This window comes from Heteronotia binoei, chromosome 1 (assembly GCF_032191835.1).
Source record: "Heteronotia binoei isolate CCM8104 ecotype False Entrance Well chromosome 1, APGP_CSIRO_Hbin_v1, whole genome shotgun sequence".
Classification (NCBI taxonomy): Eukaryota; Metazoa; Chordata; class Lepidosauria; order Squamata; family Gekkonidae; genus Heteronotia; species Heteronotia binoei.
Window position 1 is genome coordinate 243,121,142 of NC_083223.1, and position 26,316 is coordinate 243,147,457.

The 26,316-nt window shown below is 43.6% G+C and overlaps 1 protein-coding gene across 5 annotated transcripts in view; it reads right to left on the reverse strand.

Annotated features, from left to right (window-relative positions):
• The window catches only part of EXTL3 (exostosin like glycosyltransferase 3), a 197,517-nt gene that overhangs the window by 51,797 nt on the left and 119,404 nt on the right, over window positions 1–26,316 (reverse strand). For 4 of the 5 annotated variants that reach the window (XM_060250128.1, XM_060250154.1, XM_060250118.1 and 1 more), the window contains one exon: window positions 22,467–22,578. The exons of the other annotated variant lie outside the window; for it this stretch is intronic. The gene's annotated coding sequence lies outside the window, so the exon portion shown is untranslated. The remainder of the gene's footprint in view (window positions 1–22,466; window positions 22,579–26,316) is intronic. 5 annotated transcript variants of the gene reach the window in all.

Sequence of the window (26,316 nt, forward strand, 5' to 3'; positions counted from 1 at the left end):
TTTTTTTTGTGCTTCTGTTCCTGTATCATTACAAACAGAGATTAATCTAGATTTCCACTGCTTTTGGACATAAGCGATAATGAAGAAAGGAAACACGAAAAGTTATTCATGTTTCCTCTAAACAGAAGGGGAGGGGAGCCCCAGAGTCAACTGACAGGCAACATATTTGAGAGGGGGAAGTGCGTTTCCTCATACAAGACTTAATTACCTCAAGTAATTTATTGTTGCAGGAACTCTGACAGACACAATCAAGCAGTTTTACAAGGATCAGGTGCAGAGAGGAAAACACATCTTGCTGATGGCTGTCCCTTTGTGGTACTATTGCCAGTTCCTCCAGAGCAGGGTTTCTCAACATTCAGCAAACCAGCAACTCTGTTCTGATTTGAAAAAGCCCTTTCCTGCTCCCATACCAGCAGCCAGACAGTGCAGGGCACCCGGCATGTGCCCAACAGAGTCCTCTATCCTCTGGTGTCCTCAAAACAATACAGTAAGACCTACATTAACTATATTTTTTAAAGCAAGTTTATGTTTTTATTGTCTGCACATGGTCCTCAAGCCCAGGTCTCAGAAGGCTGCTGATTCCACAGGGCTATAAGTTCAAAAGCCCCTGACTCAAATTCTAATCATGCTCACCCCTTAGTTGGAAACAGCTTTGAGTTTGAGACAGCAAACATCCATGTTAGTTAACTGTTTCAAGTCAAGAGCTGGCTGAGCATGGGAGTGAAAGGGATGGAGACTGGCAGCAACTGTATGAGCTCCTTGTAGGAAGCTGTCAGTTCCTTGCCTTTCCCTTGAGGCTGAAAATTCCTACCTCCATCCCTAAAAAGCAAGAATGTATCAGCCAGTTATGACTGAAGTCAATGATTTCCTGGATTCCAAGCAGGGCGGGGGGGGGAATACTCCGCTCTACTGGAAGAGCATCCTTAGTAGTATCGCCTGCACATTTGCTTGCCTTTGGTATGTGGTGAAGGAAGCTGCCAGTCAAACTCTGTTAAAAGTCTTCCAATTAACACATTACTATCATTTTGCCCCTGAGTCCCACTGCCTTCATGATGCCTTACAGAACAGACACGTTTATTGGATATCAAATGTGTGTGGCATCTAACTGACTACAGCAACAGGTCGTTTTCAAAGGGGATCTAAAGTGTCCTGTAATGTCAATGTCCTCTGTCAGAGAGCAGAAAGTGACTTCTGAAGAAGAAGAGCACATCCAACTTTTCAGTACTATTTTGTGTTCCCTTTTGCTCCTCCCTGTTTTCTATAGCTGCCCATCTTCAGACATCTCCTCAGCAGTGTGCTTTTGCAAACCAGGTTGTAAATCTGGGGGCAGGGACTGTTTCCATCTTGTTATCATTGTGTAGCATACTGATGCAAGTCATATTTATCCCACAAATGAAATACAAGTGGCTACACAAGCCCCGTGGCACAGAGTGGTAAAGCTGCAGTACTGCAGTCCGAACTCTCTGCTCACGATCTGAGTTCGGCTCAGGTTGATTCAGCCTTCCATCCATCCGAGGTCAGTAAAATGAGTACCCAGCTTGCTGGGGGGGAAGTGTAGAAGACTGGGGAAGGCAATGCCAAACCACCCCGTAAAAAGTCTGTCATGAAACGCTGTCACCCCGGAGTCGGAAACAACTGGTGCTTGCACAGGGGACCACCTTTACTTTTTTACATAAGCAAAGAGAAGGGGGGGATGTCAACTCATACCAGACCCAGCAGAGGATACCGTACAATCTTTAACAAGTACTCATGCAACCTACTCTGGAAAAATATCCATTGGAGTTATATAGAGAAAAAATGCAAATTCTGCTGCAAAGAAGGAAAAAGTCTACCTGACATGAATGGGTCACAACTAGGGTTCCTGAATAACATAAATGAATGTATTTGTAAGCCAGTTTCCAACACACAATAACACTCTAGCATAACCAAGACACCAAATCCAGGTTCCTTATACCCGTCAGCATTATCTTCTCCAGCAGGGCCACAGCTTTCTAGGGTCATCAACAAAGCCCTGGGCATTGCTAGAAGCGTTCTCACTTTCTCTTCAGCTTCTACATCCTAGATCAGGATGGAAAAGCATCTGTTTTCATGCTTGTATCATTATGAGCAGAAACACATTTTGGACATGAAACTGTTTCATACACAGCAGGGGGGGAAATCATATAGTAGAGATTTAGAAGTGGCCCTCGGAGAATCTGTCAAGAGAGGCCAGGTTTCATAATTCTGTGATATGTCTCACATTACAAAGAAAGCACAACTGCCGGAAGCTCTCTGTTCCTTCACAGCAGGTACAACCCCAGGTGGTACAGGCTTCTTGATTCTAAGAAGGGGAGTAGTATTTTAGTCAGACAAGAAAGTTAGATTAATAGTCATAGTATAATCTTAAATGAGCAAGCTGAAAAAGAGACTGAGCAAGACTGAACAGGGGAAAAAAAGGCTTAAGTCAATCTAAAATTTGTTCATTAACACCCTGCTCATGTTGGGCTGGAAGATAGCTACTGGCTGTAAATTCTGTATTATGTTCTGGGAACTGGAGCTTGTCATGCATCACTCGTTCTCCCATGCTTTTGACACCATGTGCAACCACTCATCTGCAATGCAGGGCACCCACCCATGTGCATATAAAGCTGTTGCCCATGATCCTATGTGACAGACTGCACTTTTAAAAGCTTAGAAGGTGAAGGACTGTAAAGGGTTAATTATTCACAGAGAGAGCCTTGAGTGACAGGCTGCTCCAAAGAATCTGATTGGTTAGCATCAGCTGAACAGAGAAAGACCTCTGAACTGGATGCTGAGAATTCAGTTTGATTTCAGTACTAGCTGAGAGCAGTTTAACACAGATGGAGAACTGGGAGAGGTTGGCAAGGACAAGTGGGTATTTAGGTGAAGGCTCCCATTCAGGCCAGAAAACAAAGAGAGAATAATTTTCCCTACCCCATTAAAACAGGGAGATAGCTCTGAAGAGTGGAGAGATCCCAGGTCTGGTGTGGTTAGAGATTGCCTTGTGAAATCTTAAGAGTCAATTAAAACTCAAGAAGAGTACTGGTATGTTTGGAGAAGGGGTCTGGGTACTGAATAGAGTGTCCCAGCCTTCCAGAAACCAAAAGAGTCAGTGAATGAATAAGGAAAGTGTATTTGAGTGTTTGGGAAACACTGGAACAAAAGCCTCTCACCTTGAAGACCACAAGTCACTGAGAAAAGCTTATGAAACTCTGAATAGCCTGGAAAGCATATGAAGTAAAGTCTGTGAATATAGTGGTTTACTTCAGAGTTCTATAATGAGTCGCCTCTGAAATATTACCCCTGATTTCACTTGCCTTTCCCCCTCTGTGTCGAATAAAAAATATTCTTAAATGGGAATTTCAAAATGCTTTGAGTGCCATTTAAGTTAAAGGGGGCTCTCGATCTTTCCCTCAGATTCCTGGACTGAACCAACAGCCAAAGTATCATACTGTGACAGGGTGGAACAGACAAGTTCTTCAGGTAGGAGGAAAACAGATAACAAGGGCAGCTCAGTCACAAAGGGAAATAAAAATGGAGGAAAAAATCTTGCCTCTGAGGGAGGGAAATAGGACAGGGGTGTCATAGTCCCATATAATGATACATGCAAACTCTAAGACTACAAGCTCAATGACTCTACAGCAGGGGTGGCCAATGGTAGCTCTCCAGATGTTTTTTGCCTACAACTCCCATCAGCCATGCTGGCTGGGGCTGATGAGAGCTGTAGGTAAAAAACATCTGGAGAGCTACCGTTGGCCACCCTTGCTCTACAGTCAAGCTTATTTGAATTTATAACTCACTCCATTCCTCAAAACAGTGAGAACAGTTTAAAAAAAGAGAGAGAGCCTAATAAAATTCCAGTTTACACAGCTGTAACAACTCACTGCTAGGGAGTAGCTTGATGCACAGCAGAGTTCCTTTCAAAGGGGTTGCTACAGGGAAGGCGAAGGGCCCACATTGCCCTGATGTGATTATATTACCCAATGGCACTTCTGGTTTTGCGCCAAAAAGTGACATTGTGTTTCAGCACTATGTTACTCCTGCTGGATTGCCAGCAATTTATCTATATTCCACTCCATTCCTCAAAATATGAGAGCAGCTTTAAAAAGACACACAAGATAGCCTAATAAAATTCCAGACAGCGTGGTATAGTGGTTAAGCATCAAGGTAGGATCTGGGAGACCCAGGTTATAATCCCCATTCTGCCATGTAAGCTCACCCAGTGTCCTTGGGCCAGTCCACATTCTTCAGCCTAACCTACCTCACAGGGCTGTTGTGAGGATAAACTGGAAGATAAAAGAATAAAGCAAGCTGAGCTGGCGAGAAGGGTGGGGTGTAAATGAAGAATAAAACAAAACAAAACAAAACCCTTCTCAAGGACTAAATATCCTACCTTCTCCCAGCTTAAGCCCAAATTTCCAAACCAGCCAAGACTGAAAACTCTTACAGTGCTCCCAAGGAGACTACCATACTTGGAGATACCCCCACCCCACCCGTCATAGAACGGCATACTGCAGCCAACACTCCACGTAATCTGTTACAAGTTTCTCTTACAGAGGGCACAACAGTTAAGAATGTAAGAGAACATAAGAGAAGCCATGTTGGATCAGGCCAGTGGCCCATCTAGTCCAACAGTGGCCAAAACCCAGATGTCAATGAAGGTGCAGGTTTTTTATTCTCCCCAATAAACCCTTTAGAACCCCTACCAGTTTTTCTACATGATTCAGCTTATGACATGCAATGCAGAGATCTCCTTAACAGCCATTTGGAGTAAGTTGCTGCATAGGCATGTTTTGCTGAATCTTGTTTAAAGGGTTTTTTTTTTTTGTTAAGACCCTTTGGTCCTTACTGGGGAAGAAAAGCAGCATAAAGACACAGTATAGGAGCAACTCTCTACTTTTTTCCAGGAATGTGCAACTTACTGTGAGCCCCTCCCTTATGGGGTTCCTTTAATTCAACCACCTTGCCCCATTTGTTAACAAGAGGCAATTGGGCTTTGATTTGAGATCATTACAATCAAAACACTGCTTCTTGATTCTGATTGCGAAACTGGTCTAACAGATGAGCAAGAAGCCTATGTTTAAAAAAAGAAGCCTCGATCATTGGTCAATGTGATTTTCAGACATCAGGCTTTCCTAAGGATGAAATGAAAAGGTGAACCACCACCATAGTATTTCAGCTCAAGCTGACTGTGGTTCAAAGATGACAGTGCTGAGGTCCTGCAGTCTGCTCTGCTCCGCCGTGTACACTACACTCAAAATGTATTTGCCAACTGCAGTTGTGTCAGGTTTCTGTGCCTGGAAAAGCACGCAAGGCATGAACAGACCTGGTAATCAGCAGCTGTAGGATACAAAGATTTCTGTGCTTCCAAGACTCGAGAAGAAACAGTACTGCACCACTAAGCACACCAAAGGCCTTATCTGAAATTTTGCATTCAGGTCCGGGCATGTCAAGGCAATGAAACAAGCTGCCAATTCTTACAACGGAGAGCTACAACGGAGCTTTGAGGTTGAATGTCATCAATATGCAGATGACACCCAGCTCTGTATTTCATTATCTAAGCCACCAGATGCATCCCTTTCAGCTCTGTGCCCATACTTTGAGGCTGTGGTCCAGTGGCTATGGCAGAACAAGCTGAATTCAGACATGATGGATGGAATGCTAGTTGAGAAAGCTGAATCTTTGGAGGGACTGCATCTACTTCTCTTGGATGGAGCAGAGTTGGTAACTGCAAAGCAGGTTGAGAGGCTGGAGGTGCCTCAAGGACACCCAGTCTTGCTATCTGAAAAGAAGGATGGTGTTGTTGACTTAAGGCTGCTTTTTTATCAGCTGTGTTTTACAAACTCAGCCCTTTCTTAGGTTCAGCCTAACTGGCGACACTAATTCATGCTTTTGTAGCCTCATGGTTGGAATACTGTAACACAGTCTTTGTTGGTCTGCCCTTGAAGACAATCCAGAAACTAGGCCAATCCAGGCCAACGCCATGCTGGGAATTATTAGGAAGGGAATTGAAAACAAATCAGCCAGTATCATAATGCCCCTGTATAAATCGATGGTGCGGTCTCATTTGGAGTACTGTGTGCAGTTCTGGTCGCCGCACCTCAAAAAGGATATTATAGCATTGGAGAAAGTTCAGAAAAGGGCAACTAGAATGATTAAAGGGCTGGAACACCTTCCCTATGAAGAAAGGTTGAAACGCTTAGGGCTCTTTAGCTTGGAGAAACGTCGACTGAGGGGTGACATGATAGAGGTTTACAAGATAATGCATGGGATGGAGAAAGTAGAGAAAGAAGTACTTTTCTCCCTTTCTCACAATACGAGAACTCGTGGGCATTCGATGAAATTGCTGAAATATATATATTTGGCCGCTGTGTGACACAGAATGTTGGACTGGATGGGCCATTGGCCTGATCTAACATGGCTTCTCTTATGTTCTTATACCGCTGGTTCAGCTTGTGGCAGCCTGACTGCTGTCAAGGACTGACTGGCAGGAACACATCTCATCTGTCTTAAACCAGCTACATTGGCTGCCAGTTTGTTTTCAAGTTCAATTCAAAGGACTAACTTTCACAGTCTAAGACCCATATATCTGAAGTCTAGGACCCACATATCCCTTTTATGTCTCTGTGTGGGACTGCCTGGCTTCAGAGTAGCTAATCCATCAGGCTAGCTCCAGCTACACAATATTAGGAGTGTACCCAAGGAAGACATAACAGTTAAGACCAACACACAATTATCATTCTCCAGTTCAGAAGCCCTCCTCCAGCAAGATCACTTTGGCATTTGGATTAAAGTATCCATTTCATCTTTTGCCATTCTGTCCTTCCCCCTCCTTTTAACCGTGTAACTCGGTTGCTTTCACCTACCATTTGCTCTGCTGTCACAACCAGCAGAAACATGTTGACACTGGAATACAAGTGAGAAATGGGAGGCCTGGTAGGTGCAATTGCATCAGCCAAACCAAGGACATGGATTTTTTTTTAATGGAAGCATGAAAGCCTACATTATAACTTGCTTTGCCCAGACTCCATGGGTGTTTAAAAAGAAAGCCCTTATCTTTAAAAGCCTTGCCTCATGCTGTCTGTATTGAACTGTTTCATATCCTGTAATCCACGCTGAGTCCCAACAAGAAAGCCAGGCTATAAATAATAAAATCTAGAAACACTAAAACCCTGGAAGCCAGAACTCCACTCCCTAATTTGAGGAACTGAAGAATCTCCTCCTTGAAATCTTCAAGGCCAAAAGTAAGGATTCTGTCAGGGTTTCTTACTCTTTCATCATAGAAAAGTCCCCATTCATCACAAGGAAAGGACATCTCCAGAGGATCTTGTACTTTGCATTACAACACTCATAAGAACATAAGGAGAGCCATTCTGGATCAGACCAAAGGCCCATCAAGTCACATGGAACTGCCTTATACTGAATCAGACCCTTGGTCCATCAAAGTCAGTATTGTCTATTTAGACTGGCAGCAGCTTTCCAGGGTCTCAGGCAGAGCTCTTTCACATCACCTACTGCAAGATTTTTTTTTAACTGGACATACCAGGGATTGAACCTGGAACCTTCTGCATGCCAATCAGATGCTCTACCACTGAGCACAGTCCCTCCCACTAAGTCCAGCATTCTATTTATGGAGTGGCCAATCACCTACCTCTAAAAAGCCCACAAGCGGGAAGACAGCAACAGCATTATCCTCCCTGTGCTCCCCAGCAAGTGATTTGAAGAGGTGTACTACCTCTGTATTATATCCATCATGATTAGTAGCCACTAAAAGCCCAGTCATCCATGAAACTCAATGCTAATTAAAATCATAATAATCAGCTGAAGAGTTGCAAACACTTTGTGCCTACAAGGGATCACTGGAGTAGAGCAAAAGATCTGCAGTCTTTATCCCCTTTCCAGCAGTGGGACAGAAGGAGCTTGAGAGGAGAATATATATTTTACATGGAGAAACCCCATATAAAAGCCCAGCTGGAAGACAGAGGAGATACAATGACAGTGGTGGCTGAGAAGCCAGAGGATGGGAAGGAAAAGGAGGTTTTCATCACCAGCTTTGGAACTGACTGCAGGAGCTCAGCCTCTTGATGAAGGTGATGCTGGGGCATGAGATGCTTATGAGTGTCTTCAGACCATTCTTAAATATCTCATGCAAACATCCTCACCACATGGCTGAGAACTGTGCCTCCTACTAGCCAGCTGCTCATTTTCTAAAGAAGCAGGGGAGCAGAAGTGCAAAACAGAGTTGTGATTCCCAATCTCACAGCTTCTTTGCACTATAGACAAAAAAGGAATATGCAAAACTTTTCAAACACATGCTGTTTGCACCCAAACTCCTGAAAGTGGGAATAGGAGCAAGGAGAGACCCAGACTGAAATCTCCACTCAGTCATGGAAGCTTGCTGGGCTAGACTCATACACTCAAAGTAGCCTACCTCACGGAGTTGTTGTAAGGATTAAAAGGAGGCAAGGATAACAATGTTAGCTGCTGTGGATACCCACTGGGGAGAAAGGCAGGGTATAAATGAAGTAAGTCAATAAAACATGGATGTTCTGTTTTGCAAACAGAGCCAGAAGCCATAGCTTTCTTGCATTCCCTCCCTCATTTTTAAAACATGCACACTCTTTAGAACTAGGTGCTTCAAGTATCTTCAATCAACCCCCAAAATGCACCAGAAAAAATAGTTCTACTTTGTCGTTGTTTTTTTTAAAGTTTTAGTTTATTTTTTGAATTGAACATATATGAAGCTGCCTTATACTGAATCAGACCCTTGGTCCATCAAAGTCAGTATTGTCTTCTCAGACTGGCAGCGGCTCTCCAGGGTCTCAAGCTGAGGTTTTTCACACCTATTTGCCTGGACCCTTTTTTGGAGATGCCAGGGATTGAACCTGGGACCTTCTGCTTCCCAAGCAGATACTCTACCACTGAGCCACCGTCCCATCCCAACTTTTCAACAACCAATAAAATAATACAAATAACCAAATTCAAAATTATGAACAGCTCAGTAATTCCTGAGAATTCCTGTTTGGGCTAGATTATGGTAAAGGTAGTCTCCTGTGCAAGCACCAGTCGTTTCCGACTTTGGGGTGATGTCGCATCATGATGTTTTCATGGCAGACAATTTTTTATGGGGTGGTTTGCCATTGCCTTCCCCAGTCATCTACACTTTTCCCTTAGCAAGCTGGGTACTTGTTTTACCGACCTTAGAAGGATGGAAGGCTGAGTCAACTTTGAGCTGGCTACCTGAACCCAGCTTCTGCTTGGATCGAACTCAGGTCATGAGCAGACAGCCTGGACTGCAGTACTGCAGCTTTACCACTCTGCGCCATGATATGGTAGAGTTATATAAATAGCATTCCTGTTTGGGCTAGGTTATGGTAGAGTGAACTTGGAATAGATTAATTTCTAGACAATATTTTATACCTTGTGGGTGGGTTATCATTCTCTTGGTTTTATTGCTATTTATCTTAGGAAGAACTGGTTCAAAATCCAAATCATCACAAAATACTTTAAACATTTTTATATACATTTGTATGCCTAAGAGTTTATTTTTATTTCTCTGGGTTTGAAATGCTGAAACTCACTCTGAGCTACTGGGATCACCACCTAAAAATAAGATAAAATGAAAACAGATTTAAGAACCACACATTTGGAGCCAGGAGAATGGGAAGGCTGCCAAAAAGGTTGGGTAATTTTGTTGCTGCATCAAAGAGCCATCTCAGCCCATTAGCCTTTCATTTTCTGCCTTGCACCTTGGACTTTAAGTAAGAGCCCATCAGCAAGTCATTAAAGGGCTTTGTACAAAGATTCCTCTAATAGAGCGCTAATACCAGCTGGCTCTGAACAGCAAACTAATTTTATATAACATTTTTTTTCAAAACTAGACACAAAGGGCGCACAAACACCCAGGTGACACGATGTTCTCGCTTTTTAAAATTAGATCTGCCTGCCAGGAGAAGATGGAGAAGGTGGGGAAGCGTGCCAACTTGCTTGCGTGTGCAAGCTTTAAAAATCTCTGAGCCAATTTAACACCCACCAATCCCCCTGAAAAGAAGATAGGAAAATGAAGTGCTTTTATTTGGCTATAATCACTCCCGTGACATAAACAGTGATCACTCATCTTTATGCCGTGGCAAGGAGCTTGAATCGTGAGTCCTAAGGAACGGACATCAGTCTCCTTCTGTCCCTGAGCTATTGGTCAGAGAGAATTACAAGCACTTTATCCTGGGACACTTGTAACAGTTCAGAATATTCCCAAACCGACTCATGAAACTGGGTAACACACACAGGACCAACCCAGGCTGGATGATCTGCTGTCATCTCTCAGCCTAGACAGAGAAGCCATCAGATTCTTCTACTGCACCACAGCTGGACTGCCTATCTTCAAGAAGCTTGCTCTATACCTTACTATTTCCTGCCTGCCACCTCCCCAAGGTACTTGCCACAGACAGACTATGGATCTTGGTGGGTTGTGACTATGACAGTGCCATTGCCTCTCTAAAGTTTACAATCAAACAAACAGACAAGACATAGAAGTGTTGTCAGTCTCTGTTTTAGAGAAGGTACAACAGAAGGGCAATCTCAAACACATCAAGCTAGATTAAGATGGGTAGCTGTGTTAGACTGTCTGTAGCAGTAGAAAAGAGCAGGAGTCCAGTAGCAACTTAAAAGACTAACAAAATTTGTAGCAGGGGATGAGCTGTTGTGAGTCACTGCTCACTTCTTTAGACTGGTATCTAGACTCTTACTCATTTCTGCTGATCAAGCCAGATGACCCTATATTTGGGGGCTTTGTCCCACAATACTCATGGCTGCAGAAGCCAATGCACTGCTTCACTGGAAGTGCTGCTTCAGTTTAAAAGGAGGACAAATTTCCAAGTCTCTGCAGAAAGTTATGTGATTACATTCCAAGGACCACAGGAAACCCAGAAAGATCTTCTCCTGGGATATCATCTTCACGGCCACTGACAGCCGTTCTTTCAAAGAATTTCCAAGCTCTTGAGGTGATTTCCTCTCCAGTTTTGCTCTCTTCATCTCTCACCCTGAATATACCATTGTGTGCCAGTACAAAAACCAGAGGGAACTTTGTCTGTCTCTCTAGATATACATTTCTTCTCCTCTTCACTTATGCAAACCAAATAAAAAATACCTTTCCTATTCTCCAGGATTTGCTGCCAGTAACAGTTCTTTCCCCCTCTCCTCACAGTCCACCCCTTTTCTAAAAGGAACTACACACTGGTTTTAAGGGGACAATGTTGGAACAGTTTTATGTAAGATGCTTCAAATGACCATTGTTAGCAGGAGTGATTATATATAAATTTAATGAGCTGCCACACCAAGTCAGACTAACAGTCCGTCTAACCTACAAGCATCTACTCTGTCTTGTAGCTGCTCTCCAGGGTCTGACAACAGGCACATAAGCGCTCCTTCCTGAAATGTTTTTAATGATCAAGCCATGGCCCCTTTACAAAAAGGGCATCCTGCTAATCACCCCAATCATGCCTGGCTCTACTGTAGTAGATGACCCCACAAGAGTCACAGGAAGCCATAGTTTGTGGCCTGTAGGGTTGCAGAGATATTTCCAAACTTGATTATGTACTTTTGAGGTCTAGAAACTTGCTAGATTTTGCGCTCATGCAGTGCAATTACAAGGAAACTGCTTCTGCTAGGCATGAGTACCCAAAGACGAAATCCATTTTCTATCCAGTAGAGGGCAATGACACCCATTTCCTTATCTGTATGCTGCACACCAAAAGCAACATTCCAGGGACCAAGAAGTAATGCAGGCTATTAAGTTTATACAAGCTTCACAGGGCAACAATCTAAATCACATAATGTCCTAGCAACAGGCAATTCAGTCGTTCCAAATGAGCAGTCACCTGAACAATTGCAGTGTTGTGGGAAAACATGGACAGGGGAGAAAAAACAAAATCAATAGACTCCAATTATGAAGTCTAGTAAAAGTAGAGTTTAAAAGGAAAGCACCACGAGGCACAAAACCTAATAACTTCTATGCATTTTGCCAGTCCTCTTCCACAGCTGAAATGTGTGGGCTGCTTAGTCAGCTGATGTCATGGATCTGTCAGGGGCATCATGCTGATGACTTCTCAAACTGAAGTGATACCTCAACCACACCCTGCCCAGGGCTGACGAGCAAGAGAAGTGTTAGTTTGGTAGAGGATGTTCACCTTTGTGTTTTAATTTTTAAAGGGAATTTATTTATCAATGAAAAGACTACTGGGTCAATACAGTCCAGAACAGAGAAAGACAGATTTGGACAAGAGTCTGCGTGTTATCTAGCCCATATGTTCCCAAATACCTTTGGAGAAGTCACTGTTTTATATTGCAGGACAAAGTTTGAGTCCAGTGGCACCTTTAAGGCCAACCAAGTTTTATTCAAGATATATGCTTTCATGTGCCTGCATGCTTCAGAAGTGTGCATGAACATGAACGCTTATACCTTGAATAAAACCTTGTTGGTCTTAAAGGTGCCACTGGACTCAGACTTTGTTCTGCTGCTTCAGACCAACATGGCTACCCACCTGAAACTATCTGAAGTTGTTCATAGCAGGAATTCTTCTTTTGGGGTAGAGATTGCATAAGAATATGAGAGCAATCTCACTGGATGAAATGCAACATGTGAGAACAGCCTTGAACTGTTTTCAGCAGTGGACAGCCAGATGCTTCTGAGAAGACCATATGCAACACACAAACCATCTGCATTCAGGTATAAAGGTACACTGTCTCTAAAGATGGAAGATCCATTTACCCTGCCCTTCACGTGGAGTCTCAGAGTGGGTTACAATCTCCTTTCCTGTCCCCTTCCCACAACAGACACCCTGTGAGGTAGGTGGGGTTGAGAGAGCTCTGAGAGAACTGCTCTTGAGAACAGCTCTGAAAGAACTTCTGACTGAACCAAGGTCATTCAAGCAGCTGCATGTGAAGAAGTGGGGAATCAAGTCCACGCACTTAACCACTACACCAAACTAGAGACTCTGTATGTTAATTTTGTGTGCTGTGAAGAAGTACAGCTTTGCTCATCTGAACAAAGCTTTCTGATAAAGGAAAGAATGGCAATTTCCCCTACATGTGCACTATCTTTTGTGACCCTCATCTTGTGAAATGGCCTTTCTGAGGAGGCCAGGACGGCTCCCACACTTAATTCCAGAAACTATGTAAAACGGTCTTATTCCAGTGGGCATTTTTACTAACCACAACAGGGGAGTCGACAATAGCCTCCCAAAAGACTATGTGGGAAAGAAATTGATGTGGGAGAGGAGTTTAAACTCAAAAGAGAGGAGTGTTATGTACTAGGCAAAGAGAGAAGTACAGAGGGAAGCAAAGGGACCACAGTGGGCTTGAATGGAGGTGGAAAACCAACAGGAAACCAAAGGAGAGGCCACATCCTGTCCTGCTATACTCTATCACCCTATTTCCTCCCCCACCTTAACTTCTAGGAGGTTTTGCTGTTTGCTCTAGACTAGCAGTTTGTACCCAGTGAAGGTGAAAATTGGTGGTTTGGCACCAGCTCTTTGACATGGAGATTCAGGAGTGAACATTTCAACAGCTCAGCAGGTGCTCTGCTTCTGTGCCAGTGAGCATTTTATAAGCAAGGCCCCAAGACAGATACAAAGCAGAGGTCAGAGCCCAGTGCAAGAAAGGGAAATTAAAATCTCCATTTTGGCCCAATTTTAAGTGCTGGTCATATCCAGAGAAAGAGAGAGAGCGTACATACATCCTACCCACTCTGGGCTCATGGAGCCTTTTAAAAAAATTAAGATCTACTTAATAAATGCCTCTTCTTACCATACACATAATGGTCTTGTTTGTTTTCCTTCTGCCCTCATCTTTCCTATCCTCCCCACTCAAAGTGAAGTACCCTCTTCCCTTCCACTCAATATAAAGGTAAAGGTAGTCCCCCTGTGCATGCACCAGTTGTTTCCAACTCTGTGACATCGCATCATGACATTTTCATAGAGATGGAAGGGAACTCTAGGGTCATCTAGTCCAACCCCCTGCACAATGCAGGAAACTCACAAACACCTCCCCCTAAATTCACAGGATCTTCATTGCTGTCAGATGGCCATCTAGCCTCTGTTTAAAAACCTCCAAGGAAGGAGAGCCCACCACCTCCTGAGGAAGCCTGTTCCACTGAGGAATCTCTCTAATGGTCAGCAAGTTCTTCCTAATGTTGAGCCGGAAACTCTTTTGATTTAATTTCAATCCACTGGTTCTGGTCCTATCTTCCGGGGCCACAGAAAACAATTCCACACCATCCTCTATATGACAGCCCTTCAAGTACTTGAGGATGGTGATCATATCACCTCTCAGCCACCTCCTCTCCTGGCTAAACATCCCCAGCTCCTTCAACCTTTCCTCATAGGACTTGGGTCTCCAGACCCCACACCATCTTCATCGCCCTCCTCTGGACCTGTTCCAGCTCCTTCTTAAAATGTGGTGCCCAAAACTGAACACAATAGTCCAAGTGAGGTCTTACCAGAGCAGAGTAAAGCGATACAATCGCATCACGTGATCTGGACACTATACTTCTGTTGATACAGCCCAAAACTGCATTTGCCTTTTTAGCCACCACATCACACTGTTGACTCCTGTTCAGCGTATGATCCACTAAGACCCCTAGATCCTTTTTGCACATACTACTGCTAAGACAAGTCTCCCCCCCTCTATAACCATGCATTGGATTTTTCCTACCTAAATGCAGAAATTTACATTTATCCCTGTTAAAATCCATTTTATTAGTTTTAGCCCAGTTTTCCAGCCTGTCAAGGTCATCCTGTATCCTGTTTCTGTCTTCTTCTGTGTTTGCATCCCCTCCCAATTTACTATCATCTGCAAATTTAATAAGCATTCCCTCTATTTCTTCATCCAAATCATTGATAAAGACGCTGGACAAAACAGGTCCCAGGAGAGATCCTTGAGGCACTCCACATGTCACTCTTCTCCAAGAGGATGAGGAACCATTCACAAGCACTCTTTGGCTGCGATCTGTCAACCAGTTACAGATCCACCTAATGGTAACAGGATCAAAACCACATTTTACCAACTTGTCAACAAGGATAGTATGTGGAACCTTATCAAAAGCCTTACTGAAATCAAGATAAACAATGTCTACAGCATTCCCCTGATCCAGCAAGGTAGTCACTTTCTCAAAAAAAAAGAGATCGGGTTAGTCTGACATAACTTGTTCTTGAGAAAACCATGCTGGCTCTTAGTAATCACAGCCATTCTTTCTAAATGTTCCAGGACCGACTGTTTGATTATTTGTTCTAAAACTTTTCCAGGTATAGATATCAAGCTGACAGGTCAGTAGTTACCAGGATCATCTTTTTTCCCCTTCTTGAAGATGGCAACAACATTCGCCCGCCTCCAATCTTCTGGCACCTCTCCTGTTTTCCAAGAATTTTCAAAAATAATAGCCAGAGGCTCAGAAATTACATTTGCAACCTCTTTTAGAATCCTTGGATGCAATTCATCTGGCCCTGAGGACTTAGTTTCATTTAAAGAAACTAGGTGTTCATGTACTACCCCTACGCTGATCCTAGGTGGGAACTTCATACCCTTCTTATATGTTCTGTTTTTGCTATGTTGAGCACCATTCCCCTCAGAAGAGAAGACTGAGGAAAAGCAGGAATTGAGCACTTCCACCTTCTCTTCATTACCTGTTACAATTTCACTTCCTTGCCCTCGCAATGGGCCTATCATGTCCTTGCTCTTTTTCTTACTCTGAACATAAGAAAAGAACCCTTTTTTGTTGTTTTTAGCATCTTTGGCCAGCCTAAGTTCATACTGAGCTTTAGCTTTCCTAACTTTTTCTCTGCAAGCATTCGTGATTTGTTTATATTCATCTTTGGTTATAAGGCCCTCCTTCCAATTCCTAAAGGAGTCTTTTTTATTTCTCAAGTCTTTAGAGAGCCGTTTATGGAGCCACTTCAGCTTCTTTAGGCTTTTTCCATTTTTTCTTCTCATAGGAATTGTCTGTGATTGCGCTTTCAGTATTTCGCTTTTAAGAAACTCCCACCCCTCCTGAACCCCCTTCCTCTTAAGTATTTCTGACCATGGGATTTTACCCAGCATAATTCTAAGTTTATTAAAGTTTGCCTTTCTGAAGTCCAACCTATAAGTCTGACTATGTATAGCTTTTCCCTTCCCTAAGACTGTAAATTCCAAAATCACATGGTCACTACTGCCCAGGGTGCCCACTATTTCCACTTCTTCAATCAATTCTTCCTTGTTGGTGAGAATCAAATCCAAGATAGCAGATCCCCGTTTTTCCTTCTTCACTTTCTGGAAAAGGAAGTTGTCAGCAAGACAAATCAGGAATCTATTTGACTTTTCATTTTTAGCAGAGTTGGACTTCCAACAGATGTCCGGGTTCTTTTCATGTTAGACTTCTTACGAGGTGGTTTGCCATTGCCTTCCTCAGTCATCTACACTCAGGTGGGGGAGAGGCAGTGATGGGTGTCTGGTAGAGACTCATTACGAGTAACTCTAGACAATGGGACCCCAAAGCTGCACTCACCTTTTGGTTTTCACATGAACACATATGAAGCTGCCTTACACTAAATCAAACCCACTGGTCCATCAAAGTCAGCATTATTTACTCAGACTGGCAGCAGCTCTCCAAGGTCGCAGGGTGAGGTCTTTCACATCACCTCCTGCTTGAACCTATAACTCGAGATACCTGGGATCTTCTTCATGCAAAGCACAGTTCTCCCACCAAGCCATAGCCCCTCTCAGCTTGAAGAGGCTGGATCCAAGAGTCACATTCCACACGTGTGTGCCCAAAAGAGACTCCAAGAATTCAGAAAGAGGGAGGGAGAGAGTGTGTGTGCTCTACTATCTGAGGCCATCTACCACTACCTAGGCTCTTCTCAGGGTGACCCTCACAAAAATCTACTTGCTAATTGAGCTTTCATTGATTTAGAACCTCATCATGCAAAGGTCAAAGAGTAACTTCATAAATTTTGTATCTAAATTACCTGCAGCAAATTATGCTTCCTGAACACAGTTCTTTCCAGCTAACTTTCAGATTTTCCAAAGGAAAGTCACCAGAGCAGACCTAATAGATTAAACCCAGGGACTCACTTGATTGACATTTAGTTTCCAAAGAATGGCCAGCCAGCTTCCTCCAGGAAAACCACAAATAGGGAATGAAGGCAACTAACCTTTCTTGTTTGTCTCCTAATCCACACCAGATACTCCTGGTAGCCAGTCACCCAATCCAGTGAATTTACTGGAAGTTGCCTAAAACTTCCCTGCACCCTTCCTAGTAATGACAGAATACTGCTAAATTGCAGCTTCTCTCTCTCAGCCGCCCTGAGCCTGCTTCGGCGGGGAGGGCGGGATATAAATAAAATTTATTATTATTAATTGCCTCTTCATTGTACACTGCTCTACTGAGGCCTTCAAACTCTCTATTTTAAAAACCTGGATTTTGGAAACAGTCAGTAACCTCTGTGCCACAAGGGAATTCCCCCAAAGAGCAGTAAAGTAGCAGACAAAGAGCAGTCAAAAGAAATTAAGCAGCACACCTAGGCCTTATGTCCCTATGGGAGCCATAATATGTGCTAATGCATTGGAGCAGGGGGCTCCATTACATATCGGAGGCTCCTGCCAAGAGCTGCAAGAACAGTTACTGTTGTTGGTCTGAAAAAGAGGTTAGCAGCACTCCCAGTCACAGCATTTCAAGCAGATCTAGGGAACCCTGTCCTTGCAAAACGACCTCACCGAGGAAGAGACCCAGTTCCCTTCTTGATCATTTTTCTTTGAATCTTTACTCATGACTCCATTCTTGACTGCATGGTTACAAGACCCAGTGCTAAAGCCGATGAACACAGACACCGGAATGAGAAATCAGATAGAATGAGAAAGACCATCTCTAAGTACCACCCCACTACTGTGAACCATGAACTAAACTAGACAACCTCAACTCCCTATTTCCCAGCTCCTGCTGATTTAAAGGGAGGGGGGTGCAGAGGCAGAGAAGAACGAGATCTCTCAGAGGGAATGGCAACAGTCCCTTTCTTACTTACTGCAATAAGCCTAACCTACTTGGGGAGGGGAATCACACTACCTTCTCCAGCTTGTTATTAAGAGCTTTCCTTGCTGTTCTAACTGGTTTCCTTGCAGCTTTCCTTTTTATCAGAGTTGAGTTGAATTGCTCCAGTGAATCCTTCTGGAAATCCCTCAGGTCCCAGGCTCAGGATCCACTGTGGATTTAAAGCTCAACAACCCTCAATGCACCATAAGCAAAGTACCCTCCTAAAGGTGCATGGCAGGTAATATCACCCAGGCCATTTTTTAGACATTACTCAACCTACCCAATATAAAAACACATATTAGTTTGTCTGTTTCTTCTCTTCATCCCAGAAGAGAGAACATTTTCTCTGCACTCCCATGTCCTTAGTCAAGAGGCTTCAAGCAGCAACACTACTCAGCAAACTATGGTTTACTATATCACATGTCATGATAAACCACAATTTGAATGAACTGAGATTAACAAAGCTGCCACAAACCTCAGTTTGAATTATGGTTTTGGTGCAACAAACAAACTCAAGTTAATTGGACCATTTGCATTCCAATGCCACCACCAACCAAGGTTTGATCAAACCACCATTAACAAGCCACAGTTTATCACTGTGTCTGAATGTTACTCAGCTGTCAACACTGAAACTACAACCAACTGAATGTGAAAGACAAAAAAAGAGTTGTTGATATTGCATGATTCTTCTTGGAGCATTCCTGTCAATGGAAATGAAATGGGCAGTGATCAAGGAAACAGCCTTTTCAGTTGTGGAGCTATAGTCATTGATGACTCTTCCCTGAAAGGCCCACCTAGCATCTTTTGTGTTAGAATTTAGCTGCCAGTCTTGTTGCTTCATTAGGTTGCTGGTTTGAACTTTTTTTGGTTTAGAATAGATTAATCTGATCCTGGATGAGGACTGATATGCATTGATTTATCTGCCGCTGTTATTTTGCTAAGTTTGTGATCTGTCTGTTGTTTGTATTAGTTTAATTAGGAATTCTGAGTTTTTCAATCTTTGTGGAAATCTTTACTAGGATGCAAGTCACTCCAATCAATTAATTTGGCCATGCAGGGTTTTATTTATTTACTTAATTCATACCCCCACTTTCCTCCCTATGGAGGAACCCAAGGCAGCCTACAACAGTCTTCCCTTCTCTATTTTATCTTTACAATAACCTGTGAAGTAGGTTTGCCTGAGAGTGTATGAGGCCACCCAGCAAGCTTCCATGACAGAGTGGGGATTCTAAGTTGGATAAGAACATGAGAAGCCATGTTGCATCAGGCCAATGGCCTATTGAGTCCAACACTCTGTGTCACACAGTGTCCAAAAAAACCCCCAGATGCCATCAGGAGGTCCATCAGTGAGGCCAAGACACTATGCCCTCCCACTGTTACTCCCCCCCCCCAGCACCAAGAATACAGAGCATCACTGCCCCAGACAGAGAGATCTTTCAGATTGTAGCCTAACCACTACACCACACTAGCTTTCTACCAAGCATACCAGGAGTTTTAGTAAATAATTCCATGCTAAGAAGTGTCCATATCTTTTTGTTGGTATCCTACCCTAGCTGTGTGCATTGCAGCACTTGTGTGCATAAGGGGAAAAATCAGAATTCAGTGATGGAACATACACATTGCATCCCCCAGTATCTCAACTAAAAAGACAGAAGATGTTGCAAAAGACCTTGTTACAACCCTGGAGCACTGCTGCCAGTCAAGGTAGACAGTGCCTGGCTGGACAGAACACTAATGGCCTTTAGTACAAGGCATCTAAGATCTAAACAAATAAGGCTGCAGGTGGCAAGAGGGCAGGAATTCAGTGATGGAACATACACATTGCATCCCCCAGTATCTCAACTAAAAAGACAAAAGATGTCGCAAAAGACCTTGTTACCTACAACCCTGGAGTGCTGCTGCCAGTCAAGGTAGACAGTGCCTGGCTAGACAGAACACTGATGGCCTTTAGTACAAAGCATCTAAGATCTAAACAAATAAGGCTGCAGGTGGCAAGAGGGCACAGAGGACAGCTGCTGTTCCAGAGGCAAATTTATATTCTGAGGCACAGAAATCCAGGTGCAGAGCAGCCATAGAGGTCTCAAACAAAACAAAACAAAACCTGAACTCCTCAGCTAGCACCCAGCTCATTACAGAGGTCAGGAAGCAGGCTTCTCCTCTTGTTTAGCACCTAAATCATTTTGCAAAAGTAACATCCCTTCTCATATGCACAGAAAGCACTCAAAAAAGGTTAAAGCATCCTTGTGGAAATCCTACCCAGTGCATCCAGACTCTATCCTGCCTCTCCGCTCTGCTCTCACTTTTCTTCCTGCTTAGACTCAGTTATGTCATAGGCCTGACGCTTTTGAGCAGGAGTTTCAAACGTGCAGCCCATGGGCCAGATCAGGCCCCTGGAAGGCTTCAATCAGGCCCGTGAGCAAGTCTGCTTCCTTCTCCCTCTCTCTTGTGTCACAGCTTGCTTTGCCAGGATTTCTCAATTGCTTAGAAGCTACAGAGCAAAGCCATTTTCCCCATTGGCTGTGGCTCCTCTCTGGGGGAGAAAAGGGGGGGGGGGAGCTTGCTTTGATACTGACCACCATATTGCAAGAGTGCTAATACTTTAAGCATGAATTATTTTAGTTTTTTTTTAAAAAAACACTTTAATTGTGTTTGTGTCCTTTATAAAGTTTATATCTCCACTACTTGGCATTACATTTTATGACACACATGGCCCAGTCCAACAAGGTCCTATTTATGTCACATCTGGCCCTCATAACAAATAAGTGTGACACCCCTCCTTTTGGGGCTTCAAGACACCCATTTCCTTGCCTGTACATAATTATAGGAGGATAGCCATGTTGGTCCACAGGAGAAGGGATGGATTCAAGTCCAGTAGCACCTTAGAGCCCAACAAGATTTTGGGATATAAGCTTTTGAGAGTCAAAGCTCCCTTTGTGGTGTACACTTTCAAAAGTGTACACCACGAAAATCTTGTTGGTCTCTAAGGTGCTGCTGGACTCAAATTTAAGGCTATCCATGTTAATGGTTGTGCTAGCCATAGCCATGCCATCACGTGTGAGGGTCAGACTGTACTGATCCCTGGGAACTGTGCCTAACCTCCCACACTGCTCCAGTGTTTAGCTGTACCCGTATCTAGCTATTACAAGTTTACTGGAGTGTAGCCACAGTTGATGTGTAAAAATGGGGCAACTTTAATGGTAAGAAACAGTTTCTGGCAGTTTGAGACTTAGCTGGGTTTGTCTGGATGTCTCTTTGGGTTTTCTTTTCTGTTTGTTTGTTTTTTTAATACCAGTCAATTTTGTCTGCACACATTCAACAGAGCTTTGGCTCAGGTTGACAAGGTGATAGGGCCGAGTTTCGCCTCTCTGCTTTAGCTACATGTTTTTTGTCCTTCCCAACATAACAGTGTTATTATTATTATTTTTTGGTGAAGCCACTTTACTTCAGGGCAAATCAGCTGCTGGAGCCCAGCCAGTTGACAATGTCAGCTCAGAAGCGAGAAGCAGCATTTATCTGTACGTAACACCTCCCAGAGCTACATGTTAAGTGCTTAAACAGAAAATCCCAAGCAGCACTGTTGTGAAATCGGGAATGCTGTGCACTGTTCACCTCTGTAGCCAAAGGCATGTTTTCTCTCTTTCTACTTCAACAGTTTGCTGTTCTGCCCACCCACCTTCCATCTTCCCACATCCTCCTTTGAGCAGACCACAACCTGGCCTCAAAGCAGCCATACTGAATGTTTATTACTGCATACGGGGTTACTACTTCCCCTCCACTCTCTGAAACACATTGTGTGGGGACTGACACCAGAGGATAGTGGACTTCCTATTGAAGCAGCACATCATTCTGCACACAGCTATGGGTCAGAGTCCGGTGGAGCTGCTCATGGGCCAGAGGCTAACCATACTGCTCCACCTGGATTTGGCTCCTGACCACCCACCACTGGGGGACACCCAGGATGTTCCCTGGCATTCCAACCAGGGGATGCCGTATATGTGATGAACTTTGGGGGCTTGGATTCCAGCCACCATCATGAAGGTCACCGGGCTGGTCTCCTACCACGTTGCAACTGAGTGCTCCGTTACCTGGCACTGACACATTGACCAGCTTCAGTGTCAATGGCCAGAATGTGACTGCCCTCCAGCAGGGAACACTGAGCCTCTAGCAGCTCCTACTGTTCTGGACTTATTGGATCCTGAGCCCCCAATGGCTCCTGTTATTCTGGACTCCAAACCTGTGGAACCAACAACCTCTGTCCCAGCTAAGGGCTTAACGGAGCAAAGCCAGCAGCAGGCAATGAGTTCAACAGACAATGAGCAACTTGGATGGACTGGCTCAGCTGAGTCATGTAACTCAAGCATGCTGTAATCTGGTTGGGTTCTGAAACCCTGCTATCTCCATACTGTACCTTTTCACATACTGCTGTTAAGCATCAGGCACTGAAGAGCGTCATGGATGAATATTCCCATGGTATTCGACAACTTCCCAGCAGGGAGTGCCAGCCTCCAGGGGTTCGTCTCCTGTTTAACATACAAACAAAAACGGCAGTTTAGATACACACTGGAGGCTTCCTGCAAGAAAAACTGCCTGTCAGCATGCTGGCCATGATTCTGACAAAGAAAGAAAAATAGGTGTAAGGACTGTGGCTGGGGACACACAAACCTTCCTTCATGGATGAATTCGTCCATTTGCACAGCGGCTGAATAAACCTGAGCAGGTAGGATATCTCTCTGAGGAAAGCACCCTTTAAGTTCTCTCTGTTTCATACTTGATCATGTCGCAGCAAATGCTCCAACAGCCCTGAGGGCATTTTGCACTTCTATAAGAGCTACACAATTGCCAGAATTGCTTTCAACTGCAGGTGAACTAAGATGGCATAGCTGAATGCTTCTGTTTTTTTTTTTTAAACCACAACAGCCACTATATATGGCAAAGCCATAAATTTCACATGAACAAAACCATAGCCTCTCAGAGTGTGCTAAGAGGATGGGAATCAGAATCATCCAAAAACCCTTGAGAAGGGACCTCTCAGTTGGTTATGGAAAGTAACCCAAAATAAACTAGTAGAGCCTCTTTCTTCTGCCACTGCAGATAACAAAAGAATTCCAGACACAGATGCCAATACAACCTCCTGGATGGTTATCAAGAGCTATAAATGCAAGAATCCTAAGCACTCTCCAGCTGATTTATGCTCTCCCGAGTGCGTGTTTAAGAAAACACATCAAACACTCTGGCTACAACACACTAATCAAAATGTTGCTGACAATGCCTGCTTTGTCACAGATTATTTTCCCCTACAGTATCTGCACAATGCTTGCAGAGACTGTGCAACACCAAGATTGCAGCCTGAATTAAACAGGCATTGCATACTTAGCTGGGATCAAACTGGCATTGCTGCCCCCTCTGGGCAGACAATTAGGCTAGATGATTGCTGGCATCCCTCCATGTTAATCCCTGAAATCCCACTGTGATCCACTTCAAATTCAGGGAAGTGCAATCTGCTGTCTCTGTTGAGAGGGTCACTCAGAACAAAGTATGAGGAAGAAGCTTGCTGCTGTAATATTTGCAGGGCAAACTGTGTTTTCTCATCCCTAACAGAGGAAAGATTTGAGGGAAGAGGATGCAAGCACTGGAGGAAGGTAACAGTGGGGAATAGGGGTCCAAACACATGGGAGGGCAGCTCATAAATTCCTGCCCACCTCCAAGCAGTTCCTCACATTCTGCCCATAAAACCACAAAGAAGACCAACATATATTAAATAATTAGTGTAAGCCATCATTGGCCATGAAAAAAGGCAGGATATTAACATTTATTAAAAGTAATGAAAATAAATCCATTCCAAAGGGGTAACTGTATTAATCTGTTAATGCCACAAGAAACAGGAGACCAGTGGCACCTTAGATTTAAAGATGCACACAATTTTATTTCAGTTTAAGTTTTCATGAGCAAAGAGCCTCATTACATAAGAACATAAGAACATAAGAGAAGCCATGTTGGATCAGGCCAACGGCCCATCAAGTCCAACACTCTGTGTCACACAGTGGCAAAAAATGTTATATACACACATACACTGTGGCTAATAGCCACTGATGGACCTGTGCTCCATACACTGTGGCTAATAGCCACTGATGGACCTGTGCTCCATATTTTTATCTAAACCCCTCTTGAAGGTGGCTATACTTGTGGCCGCCACCACCTCCTGTGGCAGTGAATTTCTTCAGATACATTTCATTCTTCAGATACACTGCAGATCTTTTATGTAGATTTTTTAAAGCAAGTTTAAGAAACCATGAAATGCAAGTAACACAGGCTGAAATATAACTTTGCAAAATTCAAATCTAATCAAGAAACCATAGAGACCATTTTTTTTATTTCTTGTGAAATAGCTAAGTGACTCTGGAATCCTGTTTGTAATCTATCAACCAAGCCACTCCCCATAACTGATTTTTTTTTAATTGTACCCTGCCAAAGGGTTTACGGTAGCTCATTTACTCATGGAAGTGCTCCACAAAGCAAGCATTTAGCTTCTATTATATGCATTAGAATTAAGAGCTCAAGATAACAATATCAGTACCTAAACATTTCCGCAACAGTGCAAACAAGAGCTGCACATGCCTGTCTCCAGAAAACTGTGCAAGAGATGGCAATAAGTTCTACAAAGGAAGCTTTGACTCTCAAAAACTTAAACTCCAAAAATCTTGTTTGTCTATAAATGTGCCACTGGGCTTGAATCCAATACTTTAGAATTGTTACAATCTTGTTTAACATTACATCACTGAGGCTGGGTTCCCCCTCACACTCACTTTCTTTGTAAGGCTAGCATTTGCAAGGAGCAAGGCCTTCTCAGTAGTGGCAGCTTGTATATGGACTGGTCTGCCCCTCAAAGTCTGCAGAGTCAACTCTCTTTTGTTCTTTCAAAAGCTGGTTCAGGCCCACTCTGTTTTCTCAGGCTTCCGAGGGAATCCCTGGTTGATCTTATATAAGGTTTACAAGTTGAGGGCCCATAAATAAGGGGAGCAGGGGAGACACCAGAAGAACAGGTAGTTTGGTGAGAGCCAGTTTGGTGTAGTGGTTAAGTGTGTGGACTCTTATCTGGGAGAACCGGGTTTGATTCCCCACTCCTCCACTTGCACCTGCTGGAATGGCCTTGGGTCAGCCATAGCTCTAGCAGAAGTTGTCCTTGAAAGGGCAGCTGCTGGGAGAGCCCTCTCCAGCCCCACCCACCTCACAGGGTGTTTGTTGTGGGGGAGGAAGGTAAAGGAGATTGTGAGCCGCTCTGAGACTCTTCGGAGTGGAGGGCGGGATATAAATCCAATATCTTCTTCTTCTTTCCTGGCTCAGATTTCCCTCTCCTATATAAATCTACTCTTTAAAAAAGTGAAGGTACTCTTAGGATGTGGAACAATCTCACCTGCCTCTCTGCTTTCTTTTTAAAATTTCCCATTAGCTGCTATTCAAGTTGTCCACATCATTCTGTGTCCTCTGAAGCCTTGTCAGAGTCTCTCTGACCATTTTGTAAGGTGAAGAAAGGGGTTTTTTTTAAAAAATTGCAGAATCAAGTTTTCTATATGAGGAGTGAGAGGGCCCTGTTTCAATGCTGCCTCTGACAGACACTTGATCCTCAAGTTTGCTACAAGAAATGACACATACAAACTTTTTCTAAAACAAAGTGATTTGGAATTGTTTTAGATAAAATGGGGTTTACCCTGCAAAAAGACAGGGTGAGAGAATTAATTGTACACCAGCATCCGTAAGGGGTTTGGAGCAGGCAGCATTGGGTTATCCTGCAACATCCTGTCTCACACCATACCTCCTCGCAAATTTTCCCCACCCCTACAGCCCCATCCTGTTTTTTCAGAAGTGCCACAATAGTAACAGATACAGCCTATAGCACTCCGTATCCACAGAAGTTTCACACCAGCCAAAGTCTGACGCTGTTCTATAGTAAAATAAAAACAGACATTCTAATTGACAAATGTTTATTTAAAAGATCATCACTATTAGGCAAATTAAAAGAGGAAGCCTGCTCAGACTCCCCACATATTGACTCAAGTAAACACCATGACTTTAACCCGGCTCTTCTTTTTATTTTTCTCTTGGAAACCTGCCATGTTTAGTAACTTGCCAATGGAGCAACATGAACTCCAAAAGCACTACCCTATCTCTCATTTTTATAATACCTAGCCCCACCCCAAGGCACTTACTGGGACATACATCGTTCTCCCCACCTCCACTTTGCCTCCCTAACAAAGACAGGT